This window comes from Phalaenopsis equestris, unplaced genomic scaffold, assembly GCF_001263595.1.
Source record: "Phalaenopsis equestris unplaced genomic scaffold, ASM126359v1 Scaffold000511, whole genome shotgun sequence".
Taxonomy (NCBI): domain Eukaryota; kingdom Viridiplantae; phylum Streptophyta; class Magnoliopsida; order Asparagales; family Orchidaceae; genus Phalaenopsis; species Phalaenopsis equestris.
The window spans coordinates 656,817-671,109 of NW_018164951.1; the positions used below are offsets into that span (position 1 = coordinate 656,817).

Genomic DNA, 14,293 nt, shown 5'->3' on the forward strand with positions numbered 1-14,293 from the left:
CTTTTTTAATCTAGGTGATAATCATATTTTTAAGGTGATATTAAACATCTAAGTGTTAGGTATATAAATATTAAAAATTGGGGGTTAGATATATAAATGCAAAAGAATTGTGTTGTTATATATGTATGTAACAACTTTTTCATTCGTGACAAATTTTTTTTAATTAGTGTTTATTTGCTATAAGTGACTATTTTTTGGGAGGGATTTACGTAGATATCACACAATATTTATGTATTTTAAATGGTGGCATGTTGGTTGGCAGTTTCAGCGTAAGTCTCCTTTGTCCCGGATTCGAATCCATCTTGATCGAATTAACACATATGGGCTGGACAGACACATGTTATCGTCTATCTTTAGAGAAAAAAAATGTTGTTTACACTTCAAATTTGATATTTTCATCATTTCATGTATATATAACACTTTAGCGTAATAACCACACCAAAATATATGTATGTAAATATTCATTTTACTTTAAAAGTTAATATTAGTTAACTTTTTTTTATATGATTTAGAGATTTAAGTGTAAATGAGTGGCTATTAAACTTTAGATATTAAATATATAAATACATAAAATTGGCTGGGTTTATATGCAAATCTCCCTTTTTTAGTGCTTTAAAAAAACCAAGTTGAGCGCGATTGCTATGAAAAGTATGTTATTGGAGCTTTGTTTAGATATATTTGTAATATACACAACTAGTAAAGATAACTATCTTTTCAACAATAGTTCTACCATCTCTTTTTAAAAAGTTGTTCTTGCAATATGAAATTCTTTTGTATGAATTTTACACATAATCAACAATATTAATATTAATACTGTAAAAAAAAATTTAAATTAAATTTATATCGCGAAAAATCATATTAATTTTAGAAAACATTGCATCAGGACTCCGCACGTACGTAGAGTTACGTGTGAAGTCCAATGAAATCACGCCATGTGGCGGTGACAGTGAAAAAAATAAAATATGCACGGTAACACAAGAGAATATTCGTATTATTGTGTGTTATTCAAGTGTTATTGTGTTCTTATAACACTGTAAATATTCTCATAACACAATAACACTTGAATAACACACAATAACACCTGAATAATACGAAATAACACGGGAAATATTCTCCGGTGTTACCATACCTATTTTTTTTTCTATACCTCCACGAGTCGTGATTTCATTGGATTCCGCACTTAACTCTGCGTGCGGAGTCCTGATGCAATAATTTTTCGAAAAATGTGATATGGCTCAAAGTAACGGAATCAAATTTCTATTATATCGATCATCAATATTTTCCTATGATCTTTGGCATTTAGGGCTATTAATTTTATTAATTCATGTAATTAATCAAATCATATACTAGAATTAGTCATGGTTGAATCCCTAGTATTCTTAAATCATCACCTAATAAAACGCGTGGGTTTCCTATAATGAAATTTGTTGAACTTTTATGATTATTATTGCATATTTTTTTTCTTCTTAAATGATAAAATGGATATTTTTCTAAATTTCTCGAGGTAATTTTAATTTCTTAGTACTTCATCTTCTCTTCTGGTATCATCAAGGAAGTACATAAAATTTTGATAAGTCAAGAAAAATAAGAAAATTATGAATCATTTGGGAGTTATTGTAATTTTTTTATAATGACAATTGTAAAGTCGTGGCGGTAAAAATAAATTCTTAAAAAGTTGAGGTGAAGTTTCAAAATATACATAGTTGCAAAAAAAACTCTCTTAAGAGTAAGCTAATGTGTTTTCTAAAGGTTGAACCTTTAACACAAATGTATGTGGGCTTAGCACGCCTTGTTTAAGCCCATGTCTTTTAGTGGAGCAAAACAACAAATAAAATCTCTTTTGAGTCTATTTGAGCAAAGAACCCAAAGAGTAAGAGAGCTTAAGGTTTAAAGAAGATTAAAATTAAGTAAACTCAAGTTACATCTAAAATATTTAATTTATAATATATTATGAGGTGAAATAGTTTAGTTATGCTTATGAGTTTAAATCATAACTCCAACATTATTTTTATTTATTCATTGCCTTTTTTTGTGGTGAATTGTATGATCATGCTATCTTCATCATTATATTCAATTTTTAGGATCATTTTCAAAAATCTAAATTTAAAATCATTAAGAATTTTGATTTTATATTCCTTGTAATATACTTAATTAGACAACTATCCAAATTGTTTATTTTCTTGAAGATATTTATCAAAATTTATCATCCCTCTCTTATATTCATGGATTTCTTATTGAAGGCCATCAAGCAAATGTTTGAAAGTGATTTGAATCTTCTCCTTTCAATTCCACTTGTCCTGCTATCCCTTTCCTATACTGATGTTCTTTGCATATTGTCTGACCAATCATACCTTCCCTGGTGAGCTTTATCTGCAAACCCCTCTTCTCATTTCAGACTTATAGTCCAACCATTACCTTCCTTAATGAGCTCAGCCACACATTGTTAGTCCCTCGATGCCTTCACTGATAAGCTACCTTCATGAACTCTTCTCTTCACACAATTAATCTTTTCATTAGATTCCTCGGCGAGCTTCATCAAACACCAACAATCCCACGATACCTTAACCTCATCAGGAACCTCACACGCTTTCCCTCATAAATGCCTCCTCAAGTGAGCACTTTAGACAAACAAAAAAAACTTAAATTTAGACTAATTTAAATCAGTTTATTTGTGGAGTTAAATAAGTACGTAGTTCTTGAATTAAAGGTAACATTCAACACATTTCTTTAAGAAAATAAATAGCATGTACATTTGCCCAATTACACTTATTATGAAACACAAGAAAAAAAAAATAACCGCATCAAGATTCAACTACATTTTATCTTAAATACATTGCTATCTATTTTTTATTTTTTATCATGTAATGAATAACCTAATTTGTGAGAAGATTGTGACCCCATCAAATAGTTTGCATATGTGAAATCTAGTAAAATATTATTGATTGAAGGACATAGAGGCGTTTGGTGTCATTGAACAAAATCTAATTAAGAAAGCCATTAGGGTTGGTCCATGGTAGCTAATAACTTTATGGACCGTGGTCCATATGAGAAAAGCCTATGGCTTGTGTTTTTGAGAGAGTTTCTCGCCTCAAAATGACACGCTTAAAAGAAAATTAACTTTAAAGAAACAAAATTTAAAAAAAAAACCCTCAACATCCAATATTTATTATAATAATATATCTAATAATTTTCTATTATAAACATTTCACATGTTTGATGATATTAAAAAAAGTTATCCCCCCACCAACTTAATATGGTAGATGTCAAATTGAGTTTGAACAAAAAATAATTATTAATGACATAATAAATAAGAGCGTGTTAGTCGATGATAGGCGGACTATTTAAAGTGATAGGCGATAAACCATGAGATTGGTGAGAAGATGACGGCCTTGTCAAAAAGATCTTACATGTGAAAGCTTGCAAAGTATTATTGATTGAAGGGTGTAGAGATGGTTGCAGTCCTTCAATCATCGATATGAGAGAGTCGATGGTGTTGCCAAATGATGGCTATCAATTTTGTAGATGAAGTACGATTGAATATGAGGTTGTGATTGTTGGGTTTAAAAGAATTTGTCCAGCACAAACAAAAAAAAAAAAAGAAAAGAAAAATGAGTTGTAGGTAAGGCTATTAAAAGAGTTTTTGTCGCGAATAATTTGTATTCGACTCGCTAAGTAACTTTTGTTCGAATGGTTTGTTAAAAAACATGACTGAACCCGGGCAAATTTTTTAAGCTTGAACTATAAAATAGCCAAACACGAACCGTCATTTTGTTTGATTGTGTTCGGCTCGTTTTAGCTCAAAATGAGAAAATTATAGAGATTATTTATATATTAATATATTATATATATATTTATATACGTGCAGAATTCACCAGATCTAGTGTGATCATGTGATTTTGTGCTTTTTATTGCATGGGAATGGTGTTGGCTCGAATAACACGACCTACATTTATTTTTCTCTTTGATTTAAACAAGTCAATTTCAAGCCGAACACGAGCAGATTTTAAACATAATTAATTTCAAACAAGCCAAACATTAGACTAGCCCGAGTTTGCTCCAGCTCGACTCATTTACAGCCTAGTTGTTGGGGGTGAAGATGTAGCAACCGGGAAATAAAAGATTCTTAACATATAATTATCTATTTGAACTCGAAAGAGTAGGACAACGAGAAAGATTCTCTACTTGAATTGGAAAGAGTAAATAGTGGGGAATATTGCTGAGCTAATGCTATGGTGAAAAATATGGGATGTTAAGATGAGGGATGATCTGCTGTTTGAAAATGTGTGACTCTTATGAAAAATAAAAATTAATGAAAATAAATTTTCTTTAAAAATAACTTGTGAGAGAGACAATTAAATGACGACAAAGTTCGTCATAGTAAGACAAAATCGCCAACTCAACAGTGACTCGTTTGCCAGCAATGTTGAGTTGCCGTTGAGTTGGAGACTCATGTGCTGACTCAGCATTTTAGATGGAGAAAATATGATGTCAGTATTCCGAATGAGCCGGAGACCAATAAAATGACGTCATATTTAAAGTGAACCTAGTATACCATAATTTGGTCCACTTTACAAGGGAAATCAGAGCGGCGCCATCCCGGCGAATACTCCGGCTCCCGGCCAAGTAGGCTGCCCGCGACAAAGGTGCGGCACGCCCTTTTTCATTTTTTCTTATTTTTCTTTCGTTTCTGCTTTGAAACTCCCATGTTCTTCTCTCGGCGTAGGAGAAAGGAGAATAAAATAAACTTCATTCAAGTTTAGCTTTATTCCCATTGGAAGATTTACATACGTACCTTTTCATTCCTTTGTATTTACATATCTAACACCTGAACTTCAATTTTTACATATATTCCGCCATATCCATGCCGGAGAAGGTGTATTGCACTCTGTATTTTGTAGGTGATATGCAAATTTCAGGTGGTATAAATATAAACAGTAAAGTTTTGGTGTTAGACATAGTATCATATGAAATATTTCGGTGGAATAGGGGTAAAAAGTAAAGTTTAGAAGTTAGATACATTGTGTTATGAAATATTTCGGCAGAATAGGTTTAAAAAATAGAGTTTAAGTGTTGGCTAAAAATTTTTGAGAAAAAATAGACTTCCTGATGCAGATTTCTTCAATATTGTGCCTGTTTCTCTTGAATGTTTGGAGGGGTTATGCTAATCCCAAAGCTCATATTTTTTCTAAGTAAAAGATGTAATGATTAAAAGTTTGTTGATTATATATGACTTATTTCACGGTGGTGCTCATTTATTTACATAACATCTTACCCATGCATAAGAAGGTGTATTTTACCTTTTAGAAGCTAAAATAGGGATATTTTTTTATGTGCTATGAAATCTCTGGGTGGCATACATGCAAAGAAAAAAAGAAGTTTTTGGATGTGTAAATACATAGGAATTGGCCAGTATGCATGCTAATGATGAGATTTTAAGTCAAACAACAATTGGGAACTAAATTTAGGTGTTAGATGCAAAATTCAGTGCACCATTATTTGATGAATAGATGCATAAGAAATTGCGGGTGGTTATGGTTTTTCCTGATGTAACTATGTTGTAGTTTGATGCTGTTCGCTTCTCTCTTATGTAATTATGTGTGTGGATATTAATAATGAAGATAATGAACATAAAGAAAATTAATATTCTCCATAGCTTCTTTAATTTTATGCAGAAACACAAATAGAAAATGAGTGAAGCTTATGTTCAGTTGATGTTACGTTATGATGAAGAGTTAACCATATCTGACGATCTTGTGCCAAAACATGTTGGTGTAAAAACGGACTTATTCGAGTTTCACTGCATGCTTCGTTTACATAGTTGAAAGCTTTGATTCTCCGGGCTTGAGATGGGATTTGTCGAAGCATAGTCTTAATATAGTATGTCGCTTCACACTCCATGAAATCTTTTTTACAACTAATGTCGACGATGATGAGGTGACTGCAATTGTATTTAAGGCTGTAAACGAACATAGTTCATGTTCGTGCTCGGTTTGTTTAAAATTATATGTGTTTGAAATGGGCTCGTGTTCGAAATCGTTCGTGAAATTACTATTCGTGTTTGGTTCAATTTATTAATTCACATTGCTAAAAATGTTTGAAATGTTCAAATTTTTTTATTGTTCCCTTTGTTTGGTTTGTTCGTGTTCCGTTTGAATTCGATTTGAAATGAGTTAAAAAAATGATAATAAATTTAATTATTTATTATTAAATTTTTTTTAAAAAAACCCTTATATATAAAAAAATTATTTCAACTATATTATTACAAATTGTTAATAACAAGTCATAAGCGAAATATACATTTGAAGTTCTAAATTCAAATTTTTAAAAAACTATAAATTATTATTATAAACAATTAAGTAATAAATCAACAATTTACAAATGCATTACAATTAAGAAAAATACACTCAACATTTTATTTAGATCTCAAATTCCAAGTTCCAAGTTCCAACACTCAATTTCCACTCCTCCAAATTTCATTTGATCATAGCTTTAATGGAACTGTAAATAAAAACAAAAAAAAAAAAACAAAAGAAAAAACTAATTAGGCCATGAAAAAAAAAAAAAAACATAAGAGAAAAGTGAGTGGTATGCATGCTACCTTACAAGTAAAAATCTTATAACTGCAAGACAACTACTATTAGCCAACAACAAGTGATCCAACAACCAACAGCCAAAATAGGACAACCATAAAAAAGACACAAAAGGAGAAACGAGAAACAATAAAATGAAAATGAAATTGAGTTCATAACTTACTTAATGAAAGTACATTAAAATCTCATCTAAATGCTATAAATATTTGTCATCAAATATTTATATGTATGATTGAATTTTAGTGAAAAGATTGAAAAATATCATTACTCAATCAAAATATCCCACCAAAAGGGAAAGAGCAAGAAATAGCTGTACATATCAACAAATCTGATATAATAAAGAAATAAAAAAACTAAGGATAATGGTAATAAAACTGAAACAGAAAACCAATCTAATCTCCAATTTCAAACTCTATTATTGTATATGAATGTAAATGTTTTAAAGGTACGTAATTTATATATTATTTATCAGTGTTAACAATTAATTCACAGCTAAGAGCTTACAGTTAAAAAAAAAAAAAACTGCACGATAGGGCTTAGCCAACAACCAAATGACCAATACATCAATATCAATAGATCTCAGTCCACAACCACCAACCAACACCCAAAGGCCCAATGTTGTGAGATAACACCCAAAACAACCGAAACCTCTAAAACAACAACAACACTTATAATTATGATTAAATTTTAATGAAAATATTGGAAAATATCATTGCTCAACTAAAATACCTCACTAAAAGGGAAAGATCAATAAATACCTGAACAAATCAACAAATTTAATATAATAAGGAAATAAAAAATTATAGATAATAGCAATGAAAACTGAAACAAAAAGTCAACATAATCTTAAATTTCGAACTCTATTTTATACTTGAATGCAAATATTTTAAAGGTTTGTTATCCATAAATTATTTATCAGAAACAACGATTAATTCATAGTTAATGTGTTATAGTCAAAACAAAAAAAGTTGCACAATAGCCAACAACTAACAACCAGTGATCCAACAACCAACATCCAACACCGACAACCAACAAACAACAATCAACAACCAACAAATATAACAATTAGTCCATTTAAAAAAATTTCTTAGGGTTAGCCTGGTGAATAAGCCTTTATGTATAATTAAAGCTATCAATGGACTATGCCGTATCAACTTGAGCACCACAGTGCTATAGTGAGTTAAAATAGAAACATTTGAGGGTTCCCCTAACGATAATATTATTGCTAGAGATCAAATTATCTTTGATGAAACTAACTTGAGTTGGATGGATAAATGAGAGGTAATTGGCTTCAAGTAGCTAGCCCCCAATTTAGCAATTAATTTATGTAATGTTTACATACCACTCAATTCTTATGAATTTACATACCTAACACCTAAACTTCAATTCTTACAAACATACAAGACCACCTTACCCATGCATGAAAAGGTGGATTTCATTTTTTTTAAAGTTAAAATGATGATATTTTTGACGTGATATGAAAGATTTGGGCGGTATAAATGTAAAAACAAAGTTTAGGTGTTAGATATGTATATACATAAGAATTAAGTGTTATGTATGTAAATGCATTACAAAGAGAAATTGTGTTGTACTCAGAGATAATTGTTGTGCGTGTTTTCTCAAGGATAAAAATTATATTAAAGAGCTAAGAATAAGAGTATTTAGGTCATTTGAATACAAACAACATCACAAAAGCTTAGCCAAAATCATAATTTACTTCTCTAATTGATAGACAAATCTCTAACAAAAAATTTAAATAGCAATAAGTGTTTTAGCTACAACTTCCAATAAAAAATTCTCTTGCAACAATTTTATTATTATCTAAAAAATTGGAGGTGTTTATGTTCAGATCTGTATTAGTAACTGAAAAGTGAAAAAAAAATAAAGTGCATTTTAATAAATGGAATTTTTTTTTCATCATTTGACTTAATTTACAGATGAACGCTATTTAAATGACATTGTATTGTGCGAATTGAGTCAACAACCAGCATCGAACATGCAAGTAATCTAACAACCAACAACTAACAACAAACAACCAACAACCAACAATAAAAAATCAACAGCCAAAATTAGACAATAATAAAAGAGACAAAAGATGACTAAAGAGTGGCTGATGACATTTCCTTGATTCATAGAGGGGCTTCAACAGGTGGGATTAACTGTATTAGGCATCTCCATTACATAAAATTAGATCATTATCTGCTTACTGCCCTTGTGAAGAGATGGTCACTTGATACAAATACTTTTCTTCTTCTCGTGGGCGAGATGACCATTACTCTACAGGATATTGGTGTGTTACTTGGCCTCCGCATTGACGGACCTTCTTTGATTGGGCGAAATGTGGTTGGAGTGGGTGTAGATGGGCTTCATGTCCTGATTAATCTGAAGAACCTCTTGGTGCCCATCCGATGAAAGATATTGTTGTCTTTCATTACCCCACTAATGAGGCGATCATAGACATTTCGGGTGGGTCAAGCAAAGCGATGTACTTGCATGCCTCTAAGATGTTTAATATAGATGTTCTATCTTGAATCTTATATAGACTTAGATGAAATTGCCTTTAAGAGGCATATTCATGCATATGCATTATTCATGCTTGGTTGTTTTTACTGTCCATTACCTCAGGTTGCGAGGTTCGTTAGCAGCACTTGTCAACAATGGAAAATTTATAAGATTTTTGGAAATTACTCACTGGGCAGTGCAGTACTGGCCCACCTATATCGAGATCTGAAACTTGCAACGAAACCCAGGCGAGTTAATATGGCTGAGTTTCTTACTCTACTGCAGGTATGGAGTGGGGAACATTTGCATGTAGGCCGACCGACACTTCATGTGCCATATCCTCAAACTTTGGACGGAAAGAGTTAGGGTTCAGGTACGTATTGATTGGTTTTTAATTTGAAACGATTTTTGTAAAGCTAACGATGTATCAAATTACAGATGGAATGAGCTACATGTTTGGGAAATTTCTGCATCGATCATATGACTTTATAGGCATGAGATTGACGAGTTGCTAGAAAGTCAGGTTTGTGCAATGAATAATGCAAATTTAATATATTCTTGCTAACAAGTAATGGGCTTAATCGATGTGGGTTTAATAATTAGGTAACATGGGAGCCCTACATTGTAGAGATATTGGCACGTGTGGCTGATAAATGCATGACAAGGCAAGTTATCTGACTATTCCACGTTCCGTTAATCTCCTTGAGGAGAGTTGAGTTGAATTTACCTGATTGAGTCATGAGGCAATTTGGGGGTGTGCAGGGCATTCTCATGGAACCAATGGAGCCTAAATTCACACGAGTAGATGGTAGAGGAAATACAGATATGGATTGGGCTGTGTACCATCAGCGTTACATACAAATATGGGAAAACAAATATGGCTTAATTGTCCAAAGTGACAATGCTGATATCGACGAGGATTAAGCACGTAGAGAATACATGTGTTGTATAGATCTTGGGCTTCCTCATACTTGCTACAAGCTCCATCCAAAGCTCCAAAATCATATTATCTAAAAGCATCACGAGAGAGAGTTTTGGTAATTAATTTAATGTTATAAGCATTTTTAAGCTATGACTGTTATCTAATATTTTGAAATTTGATGAGTTGCTACAGCTTGTATCATCTAATTGATGCATTTGAGGGCTTATGCAGAGAGGTTTGCAGGACCATGTATATTACAGATGATCGTCATGACACCGAAAATGTTGCGGAGCACCCATCCACCTTAGACACATTATACCCACTAGCAGTTGTAAGTGTAGCACCATCTGTTCCAGTTGGTCCAAGTTCATCAACTATCCGCAATTCAACAGATCGTATGACGAGCATGCATCCAACAACACACCGTGGCGCCTGCCACAACAGCATACACAATTTACACAGCTACATTACTAGACCACACCCTCATTCTGGATGGGTGGAGCCACCATCCCATTTAGATTACCATATTTTGGGCATTTTTTGATGTCTGCGCCAACTTCACAACAACAATCACAATTCATGAGATGATAGAGGCACAACTGTCAAAGAACTATGATCGTGAATATCATTTGAAAGATAGGTCAGTTCGCGCGCCTCAACCTTACACCCCAAAAACAAATGCAGTAATTCAACAAAAACGTTGTGGACACTAGTTTTGTAATATCTTTATCATCACATGTTTCCTTTTTTTTTTTTCTGATTTAGTAGTAACTTTTACAATTTTTATCCCTACATGCAAGACGAAGCCGTTGGTTTCAGATTTCATTCTTTACAATTACTTCGGTGTAGTACGACATAGTTGTTATCAAGATTGTTTTACATAGCAGTCAATTCACATTTGCAAAACTCACCCAACATATTTTTGATTTAATGGTGAAGCTATATTCTCTGGAAACCTTTCTTTGGACGTGGCTTCAGGAATCCCCTTGGAGAATGAAAAGAACCTGCTTTTGCAGCAATTGTAGAGCATGACTTTTATGCAAAGCTGACATGCACATTGTTATTCGTGGAAGAAATTTGTGTTTGAGAATAAAAAAACAAGCTTTAGTTTATGCTTGTTTCTATACAGAACTATTATTTTTGCCTTATGTTCATAACATTTTAGAGTTTCTTTCAGTAAACGATTGCTTCTTTTGCAATATCATGTCTTGAATATGTATACTGAAGTCCACAATTATAAGCTCAGTATTGCATTTTTTTGCATAAATTACAGTGCCAATTCTTATGCATTTACATATCTAACACCAACATTTTTTACTTTTTACATTTATAGCACCCAAATCTCTCTTATCATATCAAAAGAATTACCATGCATTTGCATTTCTAACTCCGCTGATGTGATGACTGTTGATTAATTTTTTTTTTTTTTTTGTGTGTTGATTTAAAAAGTTTTATTTTAAACATGCTATTTTAAAAATTTCGCTCCGAGAAGTTGTATAGAGGGGTTGGAACAAATCTGAGATATGGTGTAGATTTGATTAAATTAAGGATTATATATAGGTAATAAAAATAATAATAAAGAAAAATAAAATAAAAATATGCTCAAGAATATATTTATATCATATTAATAATAAATACCACAGTGATTTATAATAAATATTTAACATGTGTAATAATATAGATTGGATGCTAAGATAAGTTTTTACTTTTCTCTTTTTCACTTTTGCTCTTATTTTTAATGTATATTTTTAGTAATTTTTCTTCCGTGCATTTTTTTTTCTTTTCTGAAAACTCATTTAATGTGTGTGTCTATTTATATTAAAAAAGAATGGTCGAAAGCTATGATCCAAGCCCCCAACCATCTTTAATGTGTCTAATCACTTGATCTCACGTTGCAAGATAAATACACTCAGGCTGGCTCGAACCTCTTACATTAGGGGACTCACGACTGACAACATAGTTGTCAACTAAAGAGTCACGGTATATATATATATATATGTCACATCAGACACCTCCCCTTCCTGCTTTCCTTAGGGTAGGACATTGAATTGACCGTTCCTTGAAGTCGTGCCTAAATTTGCCACCACAGTGATTGGTTCGTTGAAGGGGCCCTCTCTCACACATAATGCCGAGAAAAAAGGTTTTCCGCTCTGCTCTCTGTTCGTGTCCTGAATTTCATAGTAAAGGTGCGAAGCGTTAGACTTTCTCACTGACTTCCTTCAATAAGTGAATACGCAAGGTGTTAGACATATTTGCTCTACCCGAACTTTTCCTTTTCCCTGACTGAATTCTCCACAGCGACCATTTCCTTCGTTTTCAGGATAGAATGTCACAGTTATATATAATTTTGTTATTTATTAACTTACATTGCAAATTTCATAACACGACAAGCGTGATACTTGGCATGCACTATTTTTTAATTTCACAATTATAAAAAAAATTATTTCATAACAATATATTGATATTCTTTAGAGTTATATTAGCATATTCTATTGACTAGGAATTATTCGTTCACATCGAATTATATATAACCAAATGGAGCAAGATCGAAATTTCAAGCTTTTTTCTCCTGTTGGAATCCAATCTAAAACCAATTTTTTTCTTACATTATTTTCTTCTTGGTTATAGCAATTTTGGATTGATGTTTGATTTGTTAAAGTCAGTTTTATCCCTCTCACAAATTGTTGTTTTTTTATTTATTAAAATTTAAAAATTTACAAGTTCATGGGCATCAATCTCATTTGATACTTGAAAAATCTGAGGAGTTGACAGATAATCTTTTTTTTTTTTTTTTTTACTATAAAATTCAAATTTGAAGCACATTTTAATCAATAATTTAAATGTAATAAATAATTATACATTTAACTTACATGAAATGTACAATAGAAAATGTGGGAAAGCTAATTCTGAAGAGAACTAATGATCCACTGGAAAATAATACATTGAATGAGGGCTTGCTGGCAGAAGATCATAAGACCCACTTATCTGACCAAATATAGTCGTTCGAACCACATCAACTAAGCCTAAGTTGATTGAGTCCCGATAAATGTTCGAATGACCTGAATATTTGTAGTTTGGTTGGAAATGAGACAAAGGGACATCCAAGCTAATCAACATGAAGAAGCTAACTCGAGAAAAGATCTAGTTCCTTGGCATCTCTAATCATACCAAATGTATCTAGAAACTCCCCATTGAATACCCCGTACAGTTTTCATTAAAAACAAAAGAAAAAACACAACATTAACATATTGTACTTCATTTCCTATAAATAGAAAAATCATTTTATGCATGAAGAAAGACAGATACACCCAATTTGAGCCAATAAGTGAAACTAAACAAGATTGATACAATTTATTATTCACTATTTCGCTCCATCTCTATGTCTCTCTCATTATTTATGCTCTATTCATTGTAGGGGTATAAACGAGTTGAGCCGAGCTCGAGCCGCCCTCGACTAGAGCTTGAGCTTGATTAATTTTTCTATCTCGATCTCGAGCTTAAAACTATAAGTTTGAACCGGCTCGCAAGCCAACTTGTTTAATATAAAAGAGGGGAAATGATATTAATTTTTTTTTAAAAAATTATAATAATTTGAAAAGGAGAATGAACAATTAAGAGATAAATAATAAGTAATAAATTAATATACAATAAAATATTATTTTCTCAATATTTTCAATGCTATAAGGATAAAATTTTGAAATTTAATATATTTTGACTATATTTTATTTTAATATGTTTTTAAACGAGCACGTTCACGAGCTAATGATTCGAATCAGGGCAAACTTTAGCTTGGCTTGTTAGCTCATTGATCTCAGCTTATGAGCCATTTATCGGGCCGAGCTTGAGCCGGCTCACAGTCGGCTTGACTCACTTGCACTTCTAATTCATTGGGTTGTGTTCCCAAATAAATCAGAATTCAACCTAAATAAAAAATAAATATATTTATATTTTTCCTCGCTACAGTGCCCACCAGATACAATTGGTTTTAAATCCTTATCGGGTCACCTAATTCACCCGAAATCTGACCCGTCTCGAGAGCATTGGAGACCGAATCAGCGAACCGGTGCCGGTCGGTAGCTAACACGCGTCATTCATCGGAAGGTGGGATGCGTAGACGGCCGCTCACTGTTGCCGTTCGTATGGGGCCCACAGCCGTTAAGTTTCCCACCAACTTCGACTTCGCGTCCATCATGGTTGGAAAATAAATAATGATTTAAGAGTCAGTGTACCCAAACTATTTGACATTTATTTATATAATATTATTTATTGTTATATATAT

General features: G+C 32.2%; 1 long non-coding RNA gene across 1 annotated transcript; it reads left to right on the top strand.

The window, feature by feature from the left end:
* The first annotated feature begins 4,574 nt into the window (after positions 1-4,574).
* On the top strand, positions 4,575-9,758 carry LOC110028432. The gene is made up of 4 exons (XR_002294421.1): positions 4,575-4,643; positions 9,216-9,465; positions 9,531-9,615; positions 9,696-9,758. It is a non-coding gene; the product is annotated as an uncharacterized LOC110028432 (long non-coding RNA).
* Positions 9,759-14,293: the final 4,535 nt, after the last annotated feature.